The following is a 7,886-nucleotide window of genomic DNA, read 5'->3' as shown; positions in this document are numbered from 1 at the left end:
TATATATATATTGAAGATTCAGATTAATCTCAAATATATATTATTTAATATACACATTCTATTTTAAATTTTAGAGAGCATGGATTAACTAAATTCTATCATTTACATACATTCCCACCTAGCTTTGATGCAAGAATAGTTCATTTATTCATCCTTTCTTGGAAGATAGACACATACACATAAACAAACTAATCCAAATATAACATTTCACTACAGAATATGTAGCTTAAATTTTATTTTAAAATTGTTATTTATATAAATTTTTAGTGAGTGAAATTATCACAGACTTCCTTAAATCTCCCCGTCATCATTTTCTGGTGGGATAATTTTTATCTAAGCAAGAATTCTTTTTCAGCTTTTCCAGTTTTGTAATAAAATTTTAAATTTTATATTTATTTTCCTGGTGTTTAAAACAGACGGTTCTGCACTCAACATACAATAAGCAATAACAGTATACCAGGCCCCCAATGAGAGAATAAAATTATGAACTGTTGCACAGCCAACCTGTGGAGAAAACAATTTAAGATTCTCTTGATGCTTTGTTAAATAACAAAAAAACTATTGTGTCAAGTTATAAAATGCATCAGGATGGTTGCTGTCTTTATTTTAGAAAAGAGAAAGAAAATTTTACATCCACAGTTAATTATTGGTTCTACTTTTCCTGTAAATAATCACATTATGTTAAGCCATTCTCTAAAAGTTTAATGACACATACTGCAATATGTTATTGTCTATAATTCATTAAATTGTACATTAAAACAAGTGAAAATTTTATGATATGTGAAATGTATCTCAATAAAACTGTGAAGAAAAAATGTGCCTCATTGGTTCACTTCACATTATGCTTCTGTGTATTTACAGTGGACAGAGAGCATCTATAATGCTAAACCTGTTGCTTCAAATCCAATTACCAGTGTGAATTTATCACTGACTATTTAAATACAAATTCAAAAAGATATGAAAATTTGCTGAAGTGATTTTACATCCCATTTACTAGATACTCTAAATTCTATCCTGGGATTATATAAGACCAATAGGCGGCAGTGTGTTAGGACATATAATCTTGTCTTTAATGAACTGATTTCATTAGAAGCTTCCACATGAAGCTTGTCACTAAATTTGAAATGAGATTGTTGATGAGGACATTGCATAATTTCTAAATGTTCTTTAGTTAAGGTGGACTTTTAGAGAATTTCTCAGAGTTTACACCTAGAAGAAGTTTTGCTTTGTGTTGAATTGTGCTATGCTTTCTTCTTTAACACACATTATGCAACTTTTCATGAAAGGAGATTATGTCAGAGGAGATCCTTGGAACTGAAATTGCTTTGGGATTGCTGTGATTAGTAATGAGTGAATCTAGGACAGTGTGAGTGAGTAGATGAGACAGTGGAGAATAAAAACCAAGAGGGTGAGATGGGGGCAGGCAGGAGGAATTGGATAAAAGCAACAACATTGAGGAAAAAGGACACCTACCCCCTCTCTTGGCATAGATAAAAGAAAAGTGTGAGATCAAAGTACAGCCACCACTCAAGAGGCCAGTGGAGTTGGCAGGTTCCTAAGGAGAGAGCAGAGTTTTATTGGACAATTTGAAGGGACTGTTAACAGTATGAAATTAAGACAGAGATATTGAGGGTTTTACAGATGAGTAACAATGAATTAAAGAAAGTCGAGTAGAAGACTCTCAGGAATTAATAAATGTGGGATATGGGGTTAGGGAAAAGAAGATGCAAGGAGACATCGGGATTAGAGTCCTGAGGCTGTGGAGTGACTCAGACTCAAACCCCCATCTTTACTCCAGGCAAAGAAAAGATTTCTTTTTTATAACTAAAATACCACTGCCTTAAATCTAACACTAAGTACACTGGCTTTCCTCCTTTTAAATATTCATTTTAACCACAACTATTTTTTTGTGTGCATGTTTATTGCCATTTTTTTTATATATAAAATATTGATTGTACATTTATATGAACAAATGTCATTCATTTAAAACTCATAAATGTAGTGCCTTTAATCAATGATCTCCCTAAGGGCAATCCAAAACATAAAATTATTAAGAATCTTATAATTCTGTTAGGTGCTGCTCCCATTTAAAACTTCCTATCCTGTTTATGAAAAAAGAGAGCACAGCTTCCAACTGGATGCATTCTCAACTGTGTTTTCCAATCTTTCGTGGTCTTGCCTAGGATCCCTAAATCAAAGCCGGCTATATTAATTTAATTGTCCCCTCCTTTCTCATTCTCAAGTGGCAGAAGAAAGTTGGAAGCTACTTCCTCTGGATTGAGATGTTATTTATCAGCACAGAGCATGTATGGAGAACTTGATTCCACTGGTATAGAGAATATAGGGTTAAGGTCTGGCAGGGGATAAAATCTGTTAAGAAGAGATGACCTATATCGTCAGTCAACCATGTCTAAGCATTCCATTGTTATAAAGTTTACCATTTTTTTCAAAGGTCCATAGTCTTCCTTGGAACATGCAAGATTTGATGGAGTGTCATAAGTATTGCTAAACATAATACTCTCAGACCACTGAGTTCTAATTCTAACAGGTTTACCTGTCATAGATGGCTATTAATTTTATTGCTTTCATCTGCCATTGTTCAGCTTCTTCACAAATTTTTGCTAGTAATTATGAGTTGCCTTCTCTCTCTCAATTTCCCTATCGCTTGCATGGTTTGATTTGTGCCTAGTTCCCCTCTCTCCATTATCCTTCTCTTCTGCAATTTTCTCTTCAAACAAAAACCATAGATCTTTTCTAATATCTTGCTTTGCTCATTTTCCCAGGCAGAGACTAGTATAACATTCCTAGTACTCTAAGTCCAGAATTTATTCATTTTGTTTTCTGAAATATGCTCTATCTCCACCTCGAAAATCTTGGGGGATCCAACCCAGGGCTACCTCCCGTGCTGTGGCTGGTTTCTGGACCCTTTTCTGGGTGTCCTCAGTGCCTGGGCAGCCTGGGACAAGCTAGAGATTGTCTCCCTCTGGAAAAAAATTCAGTGAGAATTAATGCTGTGTAATTCAAATGTATAAAGTGCCCTCCATGGGTTTCTACCTATAATACATTGTACAAGAAATTTCCTGAAGGGACCAGCGTGATAAAATTACACATAAGAGCATAATCCCAACTTTCTAGTTGGATCATCTCCTCCTGATACTTATGTTTCTCTTACAGCTGCAGTGCTGTGATTATAACTGTCTCCATCACAATCTTCCTCTGGAAGAGTAATAATCTCTACGCACCATTACCGCTTAGGATCTATTCAGATCCACTGAGTCTCCATCTAATTATTCAGTATAGTTCAAGTTATCAAAGAAGACAAAGGAAAGATAAAATATCCTCTGTCATATATTCATTTTTCATTATATTTCCTAAAACTGAGGTAATATAAAAAACACTATAGAAATATATATATGTAAACAAAAATGTTTGTGACTACTTAAAGAATTCACATTGTATATTAAAAAAACAAATTATTTAAATTAAGTGAAATTAATATGCATCATAATTGATAGAAATCAAACAGAACTTTAATTTTTGCTAAGATTAAATATGAAATAATGTGTTTAGATTAAAATTCAGTTATCACTTTAGAGGCTACCTTATGTGAAAATTATGAATTTGAATATGCTACTCAATTTGTTTTTTATTTAGGAACCACTTATTGACCATTTAATATGTAGGATATACATAAGAGTGGTCCCTGTATTTGCCACCTTAAGAAACAAATTGAATTAGTGTTTTTTTAAATTAGATGAATATTTTTAAGTTAAAGACATCTTTTTGCATCAAAACTATTCATTTAATTTTTTTTTCTACTTTTAGAGCTTTGTATTAAGAACATAAGAACAGAACTTGATTGAACACCCTTTTATTATCAATGAGGTAATGCAGGTGGCTTTACTAAGAAATTGGTCAAAGATTAGAAATTCTTTCAACAAAAGCCAGGAAAAACACATAAGATTTATATTTTATTATAATTTTTTGACTTAGTGATTATTATGATCACTCTATCATGTTAGAAATAGAATCTTTGTTCTGACAATTTCTTTGGAAGGTGATTCATTTTCTTTCTTTTGATTATAGTATTGTCGGTTTCAGATTAAGTCGCAGCTATGTGATGTGTTGTTAAATGAAAATTTAACTTCCAGTAGGTTTAAAATAGAAAGCCACTACCTGACTGCAGGCTATCCACAGGGTAATTGCAGAAAGAACTTTGTTAGGTCCATGTGGAATGAATGAGCACAGGCTCTCTGAAATGCTGTGCAGACAATCCATCCAGCTGAGAAAAGACTTTGAAGATGATTGCCTTAGGGATTCTAGAGCACGTAGGCTGAAGGAGTGACTCTAATTCAAAGAATGCAAACTTTCTTGATTTTTATGAAGATAACTACTAGAATCAGTGGGAAGTAACTACTTCATACAGGAAATAATTGGTATTTTAAAAACATTTTATCTGACTGAGTTAGCAATACAGGTTGAAATGGAAACCAATTTACTCTTGTTAGAATTTTATAACCACATCTATGTTACATTTAAAAGTAAGATATATAAAATTGTGTCTGTCCTGGATTGAAAGTTAAATAATAAAAGCCAAAGGTAAAAGTACACAACTAATGTTCGAATGTTTTTACATATTGCAAATTAATTCTCTCTCTCTCTCTCTCTCTCTATATATATATATATATATATAATTTATATATTATATAATTCATATATAATATGTATTTATTAATTTAGATAAATCGAATGACAATAAAAGAGAAAGTTTAGATAGTAAAGACTATGACTACAGTTTGCACAAAAATTTATAGATATATCCTAATCTTCATTTTCTTTCTTCCTTTACAATATTTCATTATTTCGTGGATAAATGGCTGCATATTGAGGTGGAGGGAGCCCACATATTTCACATTCGACCATGCATTTCAGTTCTGGTCAAAGAAAACTAAATGGAAGCTGTGAGTAAAACATGTTCTCAAATGGAAGAGAAATGAGTTTCTTTATGTCTTTTTCCTTCTGCTAGCCCAAAGGTAGACTTAATTGTGGATGCTCAGAAAAGCTTTTCTGGAACTCCTAATGGAAAAGCTCTATGTAGGAATGAGTGATAACAACAAAAGGCCATACCCCATCTTTCCTAGACCATCTGCTTTCAGATAGTTTTGTGTGACAGAACTATCTTCTATGTTGTTTAACCTGTGGATATTTTGATGATCACACACAGGTAAATTTAATCCTAAGCAATGCAGAATTGCGTATGATCATGCCCTGCTCACTGATTACATTTATCTATGTATTATCAGAATAATAGTTTTTAATGGACAGAATAATAAATCACCTCTTCTATTGTTATTCCTATTTATGGACTTAATGTGAATAAGACCGGTATGCTTTCACTTTTCTGAATATTCCATTCAATGAATGGTCACTGAGATTCTCAGTCAGAAAACTTAGGGTCAGTGCCTTAGGAAAAAGAACCCAACACATGATAAGGCTTGAAAGTGAAACAAAATTGCATCTGCTGCTATGGTTGAGAAGAATATTTCAGAATGTCATGAACTGTGAAGCTAAGTCTCCACAGTCCAATAGTAGGAAACAGTTACTCTGAGGTAAATGTTGTTCATACTTTTCTCTTTCCTCCTTGAAATTCTCAATAGTCAGTGTTCACAATGAAAGCCTGAATTTAGGTGCCAACATCAGAAATGACAAAGTCAGGTTAACCTAAAACAAAAACAAAACAAAGAAAAACCAACAACAGCAACAACAGCAACAACAACAAGAAGGTATAAAGTAGAATGTTTAAAATCTGAGAGAGAATAGCCAAGGATGACATTCTATTGCTGGCCTTTCTAACCAGTATAATGGTACAAACAAGACTGGAAGTTAAAGTCTGTGTTGAATGTTGAGTATTAAGACAGCTTTCTATAGAAGAATGGATATAAGCTTAAGTGTGCATGAAAATCACCTGGGCTGCTTTAAAAAAAATAGAATTTGAAATCCTTATCTAAACCTACTGCTGAAGCTTACAGGCGGAATCTGAGTTCATCTGAAACATACTAATAATTATTAAGGATGATGTTGGTGCAATAGTCAGTGGCCTCTGTTTTGGAAACAATGATATGGGAAAAAAAACAGCTTTTAGAGGCACTCCACATTCTTTGGTTCTCAGTCTCTTCCAGCAGTGAAATCACTCACACCATTGCTTCCTTCATCACATCTTCCCTCCCTGGCTTTCCTGTCTCTCTCTGATAAGAACCCTTGTGATTACATTGGACCTATCTGGAAACAAGTTAAAAACAAACCAAATGAAAACTGGACAAAGATTCATGTAGACATTTTACCAAAGAAAATACACAGATGTCTATCTGCATAAACAGATGTTCAACACTATTACTCATTAGGAAAATAAAAATTAAAACCAAAATGAGATAGCACAACCCATTGACAAGAAAGACTATAATTCAAAACACTGTTAATCCCAAGTGTTGGTAAGAAAGTAAAGAAACGAAAACCCCCATACGTTGCTGGTAGAAACATAAAATGCACAGTCCCCATAGAAAACAGTTTAACATTTTTCTAAAGTTAAACATATACTTGTATATGATCTAGGATTTTACTCCTAGGTATCTACCCAGGCAAAATTAAGACATATATTCACACAAAGACTAGTAACAAATGCTCAGAGAAACAATCTGGATACATATAAATAGTCATTAACTGGTAAATGGATAAACAAAATATAATATATCTATACAGTGGTATACTACTCAGCAATAAAAAGGAACAAACCACAGATAAATCTAACAACATAGATAAATCTCAAAAACATGCTAAAAACCCAAACTGAAAAGAGTATATATTGCATTATTCCATTTGAATAAATTTTCTAGAAAAAAAGTGTGTGTATGTATAATATACATTCACATATACACATTCATTCATATATATATATTTATAAATATAACCAATAGTTGTTTGGCATTGAATATAGGAGCTGTGGTTGACTGCCAAAAGAAAATTCAGAATATTTTAAGGTAATGCATATATTCTAAACCAGATTGTGTTGATGGTTACAAACAATATATATTCAACAAAATTGATAGAATTACAGAGTTACAATTGATAACTTTTATGATATGTGCATTTTTATTCCTCGATAAAGATATGACAACTAAAAAAACAAGTCACACATATACACAAAAAAATAAAAAATAATAATTCATCACATACAAGACAAGATAATCTTTGGATCAAATTAGTCAATAAAACCTACTTAACACTAAATTTAGAAAAATTTAATTAGGATTAGTAATTCACCTTTCCTGCCTCCCTTTCTAGATCATATATTTACATGAATTCTTCAATTAAATGTGGTATAAATAAGAAGGACAAATCAAAATATTTTAAGTGATTTTTTAAATATTTTAAAAGATTTTAAAGAACAGATATCAAAAATTTAGATAAGAAAATTAAAATCTATTGATACACATTAGAGGAACCTAAAGGTCTATACTTTAAAAAATAATTCGAAGTTATTTTTTCCAGCTTCTTTCTAATAAAACCTTTTTCAGGAAACATATTAAGAAGCTTAAATTTCTAATCCTTTAAAACCGACTGAGTGCTTGAAATGTGAAAATGCCACAAACCAGTAAATTGAAACTAGTCCTGTATAACATAAAACCCATAGAGAGGAATCACAATTAAGAAAGTAAAAGATTTAGAAGCAAAGCTTAAGCATTTTAACAAATACTATCAGGTTAAAAAATTGGCAGACAATGGAAAGCACTGAACTCTTGGGTTTATTCAATATTCTATTAAAATTATTGGAATTAATCATTTTTAATATAGACATACTCTGCAGCTTAGTAATTTTTTTTTTTTTTTTT

The sequence above is a fragment of the Pteropus vampyrus genome, unplaced genomic scaffold (genome assembly GCF_000151845.1).
Source record: "Pteropus vampyrus isolate Shadow unplaced genomic scaffold, Pvam_2.0 Scaffold27, whole genome shotgun sequence".
In the NCBI taxonomy this organism is placed as follows: domain Eukaryota; kingdom Metazoa; phylum Chordata; class Mammalia; order Chiroptera; family Pteropodidae; genus Pteropus; species Pteropus vampyrus.
Note: the sequence above shows the minus strand (reverse complement) of the source record.